The sequence below is a fragment of the Euphorbia lathyris genome, chromosome 10 (assembly GCF_963576675.1).
Source record: "Euphorbia lathyris chromosome 10, ddEupLath1.1, whole genome shotgun sequence".
NCBI classification, from domain to species: Eukaryota; Viridiplantae; Streptophyta; class Magnoliopsida; order Malpighiales; family Euphorbiaceae; genus Euphorbia; species Euphorbia lathyris.
In genome coordinates this window covers 46,294,781-46,307,318 of record NC_088919.1, presented here as the reverse complement: position 1 = coordinate 46,307,318, position 12,538 = coordinate 46,294,781, and the positions used below count along the sequence as shown (strand labels likewise).

General features: G+C 36.4%; 1 long non-coding RNA gene across 6 annotated transcripts; it reads right to left on the bottom strand.

Annotated features, from left to right (window-relative positions):
* Positions 1-6,592: 6,592 nt before the first annotated feature.
* Positions 6,593-11,741, bottom strand: LOC136209785 (uncharacterized). Of its 6 annotated transcripts, none has more exons than XR_010677668.1 (5): positions 11,471-11,741; positions 10,788-10,969; positions 9,608-9,961; positions 7,772-8,281; positions 6,593-7,485 (listed from the first exon to the last, which is right to left on the bottom strand). It is a non-coding gene; the product is annotated as an uncharacterized lncRNA (long non-coding RNA). The 6 variants fall into 6 exon arrangements; XR_010677669.1 differs by lacking the exon at positions 6,593-7,485 and having other exon boundaries at positions 7,621-7,969; positions 8,046-8,281; XR_010677671.1 differs by lacking the exon at positions 6,593-7,485 and having other exon boundaries at positions 7,621-7,969; positions 8,129-8,281.
* Between the last annotated feature and the right edge of the window lie 797 nt (positions 11,742-12,538).

Here is a 12,538-nt window from a genome sequence, read left to right as displayed (position 1 = left end):
AAGTTGATAAGTAAAAGTATATAGTTATGAACAAGTATAAAAGTTATAAAGAATTATATATAAACAAGTATAAACGATATAGACAAAGGATATTCACAAAAGAATGCCTAAACTAACAAATCGACCTTTGGTTCGATATTGCAGAAGAAATAAATCCCCGGCAATGGCGCCAAAAACTTGATGCGCCTCACGGCGTTGTCGGTACCGCAAGGCTCACTAAGGGATAAATGTACCCCGTCGTTACCAAGTAATAAATCTGGAAAGTCCAGGTATCGAATCCACATGACTTATTTACCACAAGTATCGAATTACTTGGTCTCAGGTGTTATCTAGGCTTTGTGGGTTTTGAGTTTGTTTTCTTAAGTTAATCTACTCCTAGGTTGAATTACGCTACTCCTAGTTAAATTATACTAGTTCTAACTAAGTTATTCTATGCCTAATTAAGTTAAACTACTCCTAATTAAGTTATACTACTCCTAGGTGATCTTTCACTAATGCAATTACCTGAAGGAACATGGTATGAACGATAATAATGAAGTTAGGTTATTCGGTCTATTGATTAAAAACCTAATCTAAGTCACTTGTATTCAAGGCGATTAACCCTACTTACCCTCCTGAAGTTCCTAGTGCGTGATTCCCTTGTAAGGCCGAAACTAGGTCTAAGGCTCAGCAATTTGGGCTTAATCAACTAAGAGGTCGTCAATCTCCTAGGCTCTGACTAGGTCAGATTCAGCTCACAATATGTGCCTACTCGATTTTGGGGCTTTTGAATGAGTTAAACCAATTGAATAAAGCGTAAGACAAAGATTAAACAAATAAGCATAGAACAAAATAAGAGCTAAAATATTATTAAAGATGAAGAATAATATCACAGGATACAATTAGCCTAGGATTCATAGACTGTATCAAAGAGTACAAACAAGGAAAGGTAAAAGAAGATACGAAAATCCCTTTCAAGGAACCTGTCTACTCTGCAATCGGCTTCCTAGGTCTTAAGGACGGACCTTGAATATTCCTCGAGAACAACTTTGAAGGAGCTTCAATGGAGGTCGAAGAAGATGGAGGAGATGGAGAGGAAATTCAAGGGGAAAGCTAAAGTAATTTACAATTAATGAAAGATGCCTAATTTACATTGGAAAAATCCTATTTATAGACGTGGCTCGGGCCCTTTTCTTGACCTATTTCGTGTCCTTATGCAGGTAGGAAGTCGTGGGGCCGGTCGTGGAGTCGTGGGGGCGGAACTGGTCTTTTTGACCAATTCCCGCAGGTCTGCTCGCCGAGCAGGGCGAGCTGCTCGGCGAGCAGGCACTGCTCGTCGCGAGCAGGCTCCCTGCTCGCCCGAGCAGGCCTCTGAGGGCCTGCTCGGCGAGCAGGTGCAATGCCTGGGCAGCTCGCCGAGCAGCGCCTGGGCTGCTCACCGATGCTCAATTCGACGAGCAACTGCCGGGGGTCCCCGAGACACGATTTTTGCCTGAAATTGATCATGTTTTAACCTGCACACGCGCATAAACTCCAAACATCATTAGTCCAAAGGCTAAATTGACCCGCCAATCGCTTATTTTGAGCAAACGCTTCGTTTGGTGTGACTTTTGACGGATCAATTAGCTTCAAAAGATAACGGAATTATAATATGCATGCCATTTTGGCCGTATTTGCCTAAATTGATCATAAAACGAGCCTGAACAACGAAAAGTAAATAAAACATTTCCAATTTCTAACTAACTCACACAAAAGCATTTAAATGCGAGAATTGCTCGCTTATTAACTAAATAACGCTAAAAACCGTTCTAAAACCGTACCCAAAGATAGGGGTTTTTGACCCCTATCAAACCTCCTCGCACTTAAAACTTTGCAAGCTAGAAAACCTCCTAGTTTGACTAGGTGCTTGACACAATTTCGAGCATCTGTAATTACATGCATTCGGAAATACAAAGTAGAGACACGATATCCAAAAGCCGCATTTCAATTATCACAGGTCATATGTTTAAGAAAAAGGACACATGTTCAATTAAACGAGCTTAAGGGGATAGCTAAGTAAAACACCTCACCATAGGTAGTTCACTCAATTCACACAATTTTGGTGGCTAAAGTGTTTTACTCTCGGCTTATGTTCTTGCTTAGGATTACGTTGATTTTGTACGTTCATCCGAGTTCCTCTACTACGCTATATGACTCCGATGATATCAAAAACAGCCTCGAATTGGGGTTGTAATGTGGTTAGAGGGTTAAAGGTACAACAAGGGTTAGGAGTTCTAGCGCTAGAAAAACAAAGTTTAAAAATGGCTTTAGCAAATTGTGAAGTGATTGAGCTTTTTATTTACATATATTTCTTTTTTTTTTCTGAGACGTTCTAATTTTAAGAACTGGGAGATAGAGTTCTCCTTCTTTTGTTCGTCTCTTTTCTTTTCTTTTTTTCTGTTTTTCTTTTTTTTCTCTGGATAGTAAGGCTCATTCACTTCTTAGCCTTTTGGCTTGCTACTAAGATGCCATAAACAAAGATAAAGCGCTTAGAAGAAAACAAAAACTCAATGTGAGCCTTGCAAAAACTTGGGTTAAGTAACAAACCAAGTGATGGTTTGCAAAAATTGGGTCAGAACGAAAGAAAAAATCTACAAACTACAAAAATACAGGCTCAAAGGGGCTTCCTAGAGTGGATGAAAAAGAGAAAATAAGGTAAAGAAAAGGGTTAATTCTAATGAGGCTGATTCATCGTTTACCATCTCAAATCATTGCATGTAGGTTCAACTCAGTATTAGGTGCAAAATCTGTAATCTTTCCACAAGTCAAAGCATTCACACAGAAAATGTCAAGAAAAAGAGCTTTTTGATGTTCGCTCTTGGGCTCAAATTCAACTCACAGTTCTTGGGTTTAAATTTTGTGCTTACTAGTTCTCCCCAAACTCGAGTTTAATATCACATGCCTTCAATTCTTAAGTTATCTACCTAAGTAATGATTTTAGCATTTCTTCAAAAGTAGGGTCTAAATGCAAACTTTAGCTCATGCTTTTACAGATACAAGGATTGTGTCCTACACCTAAACTAGTTGTCATGCAATTTTAGATCCGGTTCTCAGCCCTCAAGGAAAATTAACAAAGTTTAGATTCGTAGGAGGTTCACGGTTTTAGGTCCTAAGCATGCAAAAACATAAATAAAACCCGAAAACGCTAAACTAAACTAGACACGACGCAACAAAAATTTAAAAATTATACAAATTTTTGTAAGTTTGTCTACCCCTCCTCCTCACACTTAAATCATGCAATAAGTTCCAACATTGCATACAAAACCATCAAGCGCATGTGCAAAAAGTTAGGGTGGAGAAGACAATTTACTGATTTTATCACAATCGCCAAAAACTTGATGATTTGCGGTGCCAAATTTTTTTTTTATTATTTATTTATTTATTTAGCTCCGTTCGGAAAAAATCCCGAAATGTTGCTTATCTCGGTCGAGCAGCGGGCTGGGTGGCAGTGCCCAGCGGGCTGTTGGGCGGCAGTGCCCAGCGAGCTGGGCGACAGTGCCCAGCAGGCTGGGCGGTAGTGCCCAGCAGCGGGCTGGGCGGTAGTGCCCAGCTCGCCCGAGCTGGAGTGCCCAGCTCGGCGAGTTGGGCCTCCCGGGGCCAAATTTTTTTTTATTATTTTTTATTATTATTATTTTAAACCCGAACACTTAAAAAAACGTAAAAGAAAACTAAACAACTAAACTAAAAGATCAATGTATAATCTAAATAAAATAAACCTGAAAAGTTTTATTAAAACTTGGGTTGCCTCCCAAGAAGCGCTACGTTATAGTCGGTGAGCTCGACATAGAATTCTCGCCTAGGTGTATGCTGACATCCGCGTTAGGAATTCAAATTCCTGAATAAATAATCCATACCTGTAAAACGGATTAAGAGCCTCTAATAAGTTTAATGAAAGCAGGAGGTCGAATTTAAACATATTATGAAAAAGTTTGGTTTGCTCTCTTTTGGATTCTCTTGGTAGGTCGAAGAGAATGAAAACTTCTGAGCATGAAGCAAACCTAAACTTTTCTAATTTTTGAGGAAAAGGTAGTTGAGATACACAAGTTTTGATTTGATCTTTTATCTCTATCACATGATTTAGAATTTCAGATTTTGAACCGGGGTTGCTTACCGCTTCCGGTTCCTCACTTACCTCGAGTGATGCATGTGATAGTGGACTTGGTTCTACCTTTTTGTCATTCCTCAAGGAGATGGCTTGAGCTGATTCCCTTTGTGGGATTTCTATGTTTTCTTTTATGCCTGGGAGAGCATCTCGGGATTGCTCTTGCATCTCATGGTTTATTTGAGCCAATTGGTTGCTCAAGTCCTTGCAAACCTCCTCGTTGATTGTAAGTCGGGCTGATATTCCTTTCAAAAGGGACAGCACCTCATCTCGTGAGCTAGAGGGTTGTGGAGGAACTTGGCTTGCTTGTTCGTAAGGGAACATTCCCAATTCGTTTTCCCTGTGCTCATTAACAAACCTATTTGGAGGCTTCAACATGTTGGGGTTCCCGTAGGACAGATTTGAGTGTTGAGGTCTCCTCCAATCACTACCATAAAAGCTGTAAGAATTGGGGTTAGAGTTATACCTTTGGTGATTACCCACAAAACTTACACTTTCATTGGTGTTGAGGCTCAGTTTCACCATCAAGATATCCATTTTCTTATTCAACTCGGCTATGGAGGGATTGGGAGCCTCATTCTCCAGGGCATGAATGTATTGTCTTGATGGGATAGTAAACTTTTGAGCTTGCCACTCGACTCTTTCTTGCCAATTCATTGATCAGAGAATGCTGAGAAAAAGTGAAGTTCTAGCACAAAAGTTGATAAGTAAAAGTATATAGTTATGAACAAGTATAAAAGTTATAAAGAATTATATATAAACAAGTATAAATGATATAGACAAAGGATATTCACAAAAGAATGCCTAAACTAACAAATCGGCCTTTGGTTTGATATTGCAGAAGAAATAAATCCCCGGCAACGGCGCCAAAAACTTGATGCGCCTCACGGCGTTGTCGGTACCGCAAGGCTCACTAAGGGATAAGTGTACCCCGTCGTTACCAAGTAATAAATCTGGAAAGTCCAGGTATCGAATCCACAGGACTTATTTACCACAAGTATCGAATTACTTTGTCTCAGGTGTTATCTAGGCTTTGTGGGTTTTGAGTTTGTTTTCTTAAGTTAATCTACTCCTAGGTTGAATTACGCTACTCCTAGTTAAATTATACTAGTTCTAACTAAGTTATTCTATGCCTAATTAAGTTAAACTACTCCTAATTAAGTTATACTACTCCTAGGCGATCTTTCACTAATGCAATTACCCGAAGGAACATGGTATGAACGATAATAATGAAGTTAGGTTATTAGGTCTATTGATTAAAAACCTAATCTAAGTCACTTGTATTCAAGGCGATTAACCCTCCTGAAACTAGGTCTAAGGCTCAGCAATTTGGGCTTAATCAACTAAGAGGTCGTCAATCTCCTAGGCTCTGACTAGGTCAGATTCAGCTCACAATATGTGCCTACTCGATTTTGGGGCTTTTGAATGAGTTAAACCAATTGAATAAAGCGTAAGACAAAGATTAAACAAATAAGCATAGAACAAAATAAGAGCTAAAATATTATTAAAGATGAAGAATAATATCACATGATACAATTAGCCTAGGATTCATAGACTGTATCAAAGAGTACAAACAAGGAAAGGTAAAAGGAGATACGAAAATCCCTTTCAAGGAACCTGTCTACTCTGCAATCGGCTTCCTAGGTCTTAAGGACGGACCTTGAATATTCCTCGAGAACAGTTTTGAAGGAGCTTCAATGGAGGTCGAAGAAGATGGAGGAGATGGAGAGGAAATTCAAGGGGAAAGCTAAAGTAATTTACAATTAATGAAAGATGCCTAATTTACATTGGAAAAATCCTATTTATAGACGCGGCTCGGGCCCTTTTCTTGACCTATTTCGTGTCCTTATGTAGGTAGGTAGTCGTGGGGCCGGTCGTGGAGTCGTGGGGGCGGAATTGGTCTTTTTGACCAATTCCCGCAGGTCTGCTCGTCGAGCAGGGCGAGCTGCTCGGTGAGCAGGCACTGCTCGTCGCGAGCAGGCTCCCTGCTCGCCAGAGCAGGCCTCTGAGGGCCTGCTCGGCGAGCAGGAGCAGTGCCTGAGCAGTGCCTGGGCAGTGCCTGGGCAGTGCCTGGGCAGCTCGCCGAGCAGCGCCTGGGCTGCTCACCGATGCTCAATTCGCCGAGCGACTGCCGGGGGTCCCCGAGACACGATTTTTTCCTGAAATTGATCATGTTTTAACCTGCACACGCACATAAACTCCAAACAACATTAGTCCAAAGGCTAAATTGACCCGCCAATCGCTTATTTTGAGCAAACGCTTCGTTTGGTGCGACTTTTGACGGATCAATTAGCTTCAAAAGATAACGGAATTATAATATGCATGCCATTTTGGCCGTATTTGCCTAAATTGATGATAAAACGAGACTGAACAACGAAAAGTAAATAAAACATGTCCAATTTCTAACTAACTCACACAAAAGCATTTAAATGCGAGAATTGCTCGCTTATTAACTAAATAATGCTAAAAACCGTTCTAAAACCGTACCCAAAGATAGGGTTTTTGACCCCTATCACCCATACATCTCGGAATGTGTCTTCTGCGTATTTCCAAGGATTCAATTATTGGTACAGAGGGGCGGTGATCATTGTCTTTTAGCTAACGACTTTTTCATGCTGTCCTGAAGAATCACTCACACTACAACAAATCATCACTTGCGCCACGGTTAAAATCGTGGCCTAAGTGTAATATTTTCGTGGCTATGCTATTTAGTCACAGAAATTCAAGATAGATACTCTCGTGGCGCAAGTGAGCGTGGCTAGGTAGTTGCCACGGGAAAATAATAGTAGTGGCATAAATTTGTTTTTATACCACGAGAAAATCAGTGGCTAAGCATATCCCTTTGCCACGAGTAAAATCGTGGCAAAAGTAAAATAACTGTGGCAAGAGATAGTGGCCCATGGCAAACAATTCCACTTAGCCACAAATATAACTGTGGCAAAAATAGAACAGTCTGGCTACAAACCTTGCTTAGCCATGAGCATCACCGTGGCAAACTTCGATCAAATTTTGAAATTTTATTTTTAATTTATTATTATTATTATTATTGTTATATGAGCTTTTGGATTGAAAGGAGCTACATTAAAATCAATATGAACAAAAGGATAAAAAATAAACAAAGTCCAAAATTTTAACCATTTTTAACGAAAAATAAATAATTATTGAATAAATATTAATTGTTCTATCATCCAACAAAGAAATATAATATCATAGTTTGAATATTAAAATTATACATGTTTTATTATTGCCAAGAGTGGTTGAATCCGAGTTACTAAAGCCTAACATATGTGTTGCAAGCGAAGTCCCAGTAACAGTAACAGTCATAGACGCCGCAATACTTCAGAGCTCCTAGCTTCTACAAAAACCTGAATATATTGAATTAGTGTCTATTACAATACTATGTGATAGCTTAATTAGTATCATGTAATAGATTAGTGTAGGAAAAACTAAGGAAATAAATCCCTATGATTAGTCCGATTATTCCTCTATACAATAATCCCTTAAATCATGCACTGGTCTTCCAAAAGGGTCCTTTAATTGTTGATCAGTAACATAAAACAAGGTATAGAATCATAGATAAAACACAAGATGGAATGGTAAGCAAGATATCAAAATTTGGGAGTTCGCTTTAGAAACTTGAGATTGTTTCACCTGACAGGTATCCTCACCACACGGCATTTTGTAAGTTGAAGATGACGCAACCTATCATGGTTTATAGGGATCTCCTGAACACCATTACCTAAAGTAGCATCATTGACATTCAAACTCTTCAACGTGGTACACTCTGCTAAGGCATGGAAAAAAGGATCCCCTAATTGTCCTCTTCCTAGAGTTAAGACCTCAAGATTCCTGAAAATAATTAAGAAACATTAGCATCAAGATATTACTTAATCAGAACAAGAAGGAATCACACACAATCAAGTACCTCAATGAAGAGACTGAACAACTAAATTAGCATTGATCCTGAAGGATAATAAAATAATACAAATGCTCATATAATCAAATTACTTAAATTATTGGTCATTGTGATGAAAATGGTATCAGCCCCACGTCTCATTCATAGATTGAACATAAGAGCTCTGACTTAAAGTATAGTCTCTGTCAACAGACAAACTAGAATTGCCAGCATCTGAAGACATAGTTGTTGCGTAATGGCAGTCACTGAAGGAAAAGGAAAAAAACATCATAAAAAACTAATAACAATCAAACAACGAAGTACACATTGTAACTAGCAAAGGATCAATTTCTCATAACAAGTCCTAAAACTTTCAGATTCTCTTGAGTTAATTCTAATGATAGTATGGTACTGATCATGTTATTCATTATCCTTTGATTTTTTTTATCTCCTACATCATCAAGTATAATCATCATGCAAAATGGTACTGATCATGCTATTCATTGGTACAACAATACTATATGCAACTAACAACCTACAAAATGAAAACACTAAAGTCTTTGGACATGATAGAATGATATGTACACTATCATTCTTTATTTAATACCAGCAAAGGAAGCATCTGCAGTCTAAAATTCTGCTAAACGGTGGGGAACTGCCTTCTACACAAAGGATAAAGTGATAAGGGGACAGTGGGCATTATTTTGCTGGAGAGTTGCACATGGCTGAGGCCAACCGATGGAACATTTACAAATGGTTTTACTCTCCACCCACATTATAACTGGAGATGTGGTTATACTAACATCATAAGCTATGGAGGATGATGGTAACAAGATTCGAGAAGATGATGTCAATGTAGGAAATTTAAGATAAGATGGAGCAGATGCGATAAACTGTATTACATCAGTCCTGGAAATTGGAATTGCATGCTCAACATAACTTCTAGGATATCTAATGAAATATGAGGGATGCCAACAGAAAATTAAATGTCATCCGTAAACAAGGTCTTTTCGGCATTCCTTGTGCATAGTACATAAGACAAATATCAACAGCAAATTACAAAAAGAAAAAAGGAAGCATGTAATTCAATTTCCTATGTGGCCCTGTTAACTTTGGAGTGAAGTTTAAATTTGATACAAGTATATGCTTCATCCTGATCTCTCTACTGTAACATAATACAGTATGTGATTTCTCTCTTTCCACTCTTAACTATGTCATTCTTCAGATATCTTGTCTTAAATGAGTCATTTGTGTTGCAGTGAAGGAACTAACAAAGTGGAACTGAAAGCCGGAGCTTTATGGAAAATATAAATGCCTAAAAATGTTTGAAGTCAAGATATTCACTATTTTTGTCAATTTAATCCCAATTCTCATACAAAGTAGAAATCATGGAAATTTATCGATTTTATGAATGAACTGCATAACATGTTCATAATCAGAGTATGCAGAAAAACACTGCAAAAACAGAATTTATAGATCTACAGTCTATAAATTAAATAATACTATCATTACTGAGGCTATAGTCATCAATTGTTCTGTTCCAATTAGAAGGTTGACTTATTAGAAATTAAATTCTTCTATTTTTTTCTGACCTTTGAGATGAGGAATTAAGCTTCTTTTCGAGTGAATTGAGCTCTAATAACAGAGAATTTAAACTTCAATGAGGCTAGAGGTTAGTTGTGATCTCATCAACTTTCACTCGGCATCGAATTTCCAATCTAACACCCTACAAAAACATATAGATCAATCTGCAAAATAAATTAGAGATAATAAAAACATACAAATAGGTAAGAAAAGGGAAATTCAATAAGAAATTACAACAGGAGGAAATTCAATTAGTACAAAGAGGAAGTTTGCTGAATGAAATGAGATGAAGTAGCAAAAAGGGAAATGCATATCAACTTTAATTACAACAGGAGGAGCTCTCACAGAATCATAGAAAGGAGCTGCAAAAACAAAACCTTGGTAAATAACAAAGCTAAATGTCAGAATTTTGATTAGTACAAAAAAATCAGTTTATTAAACTTCATGGATATAAATGCCAACTAAGCAATTCATAATAAAGACTCAGATTATAGTCTATAGTCAAATCCACAAAGAAAATTGTAAACTAAAATTTGACATATATCTCATAAAGTTGCACAATTCCTAATATAACGGATTAGACATGTCATTCCTATTACTCCGTTAAATTCTGATTTCTCCCTCCAGGTACAATTGACAGAACTTAACGTAGTAATATCAATGACGTGTCTCGTTCCGTTATCGAGGCCTAAATTGGTACCTTTTTTTAAACCTTAAGCCTATATTAGTGCTATTTTGTACGTAGAGCCTAAATTGATACTTCCCCAAAAATTGATTGGTGTTCTTTATCCAATATAAAATAAGACCATTAATTATACAACAGAGAAAATGACCATTAATTGATTGGTGTTCTTTATCCAATATAAAATAAGAACCAAAAGAATACAAAAAACAATGGCAGAATGGAGCAATATGATGGCATTGGGAAATTGAAAATATTTTTCCTCAACAAAAAGGCATTCACTAGAAGCACCTAAACATGATTTACATGATTTTGATACAAAACCAAAAATTGTTATCCTCTAATCAACTGGTGTTTTCTTTCAATCTTATTGAAGGCATGCAAGAGAGAGTTTTAGATCAGTTCCCAAATCCATTGAATTCAAGATTGATAGTATTTGAAAGACAAAACCATAATTAGTAAAGCTAAGAACTATTAATCTATTTTCATTGTAAAGGAAAACTTACTTCTTCTCCATCGAGCTTTAGGCTTCCTTGATACCAAGATAAAACTCCAAGAAACCAGGATTTCATTTATGAATTGATCAATATATTTCTCCCTAAAATTCTTCTCACTTAACACTAAGTGATTAAACTCCTTCATCCCTTTTATCAGCTTATTGGACTCCAAAACCTTCAAAACATGACACCTGGGATATTTATAGCAATTTTCATCAATAGAATCATATCATATTATTTATGATGGGTTGTAAACAATTCCAAATGAATTATAAATTGCCATTTACAAATGAGACATTATATTCTTTCAAGTCAGCAATTGACATGGGCTTATCATCAATTTCTATCATACTCAACGCATCATATTTAATGAGAAGTAAACTAATAGGATGTAGTAACTAACATGAATTGAAGTGACAAGAGAAAGACTGCCATTAGCTAATACCTTCTCTAACCTATATAAACTGAAAAATAGTGGACCATATAGTGTGTAAAACTTTTAAGATATTGGGAGTTTCCCTAAACCAATCAAACTCTCCTTGGATATTGGGAATTTCCCTAAACCCATTCAAAATCTCTCAACCCATTCAAAATCCCTAATCCCAAGCAAACACTCGTTCTATATAAAATATCACATTCAAGCAAACCCATTCAAAATTCCTAAATCCATTCAAAATGAAGGGTTAACTCACCTCAATTGAAGAAAACTTTGGTGCTTGATGTTGCCGCCGTCCAAAAAACAAAGAAAAATTCGGAATTTTAAGAGTCGTCGACAGGGGTGGTTCAATCGGGGATGAGAAGTAGTTTTCCCATCAGGAATCGTACAGTTAAAACGATGAGTAAATAGAACTGATGAGAGAGGAGGAGAGTGGCGAGACAGGGGTGTGGGAAAGATCGAGATCGAGATCAAGAAAGAGAGAACGTTTGGTAATGAAAAAATGGGAGGGAGAATAATATGCAACTCCCGCCTCTCCCTTGTTATAAAAAAAAACATTACATTATTATTTGTATCCCTAGATTAAAGCTTCAAAATTAATTACAACCTTAAACTATAAAAATTATTAATTAAATCTTTGAACTAGTAAAAATTATCAATTGAGTTCCTATTCTATCTTAAAATCGGAAACTGTAACTATTTGATATAGACCGTAATAAGATATGTGTTAATTCAAAATGGGTTTGGGAAAGAAGGTATGAAATTGTTCAATCGAATAATTTTCTATGAGACCTCACTTGAAGATTTTTGTTTAGAATGGAGATTCAATTGATGATTTTTAGTTAATTCATGAACTTGATTGATGATTTTGATAGTTTAGAGTCCTAATTGACTTTAAAGCCTTAGTTTAGGGATACAAATGGATGTTATGCCTAAAAAAATAAAATATCTTTTTATTATTATTACTACACTGTGTGGCAGTAGCAAAATTAAATCCTCTGATATAATTTCCAACGTTATATTAAATAATAATAGAGAAGAAAACACAAATTTAAATTTAAGATAATAAATAATAGAATATTTTTGTATTAGTGTAGAATTATTATTGTGTATATATATAATATATTGCATCAAATTTTCATTGTAAATATATTAATTAAATTTAAAAAACTAAAAAGATAAGTTTTCATTAATATAATTAAGGATAATTTTATATTTTAATATGTAAAAGTACATGTACATGGAGGGACTAAAAAGTTGATCAAGAAAAACTCAAGAACCTTAAAATATATATATGGACTAACTAATATAATAGATTAAAACG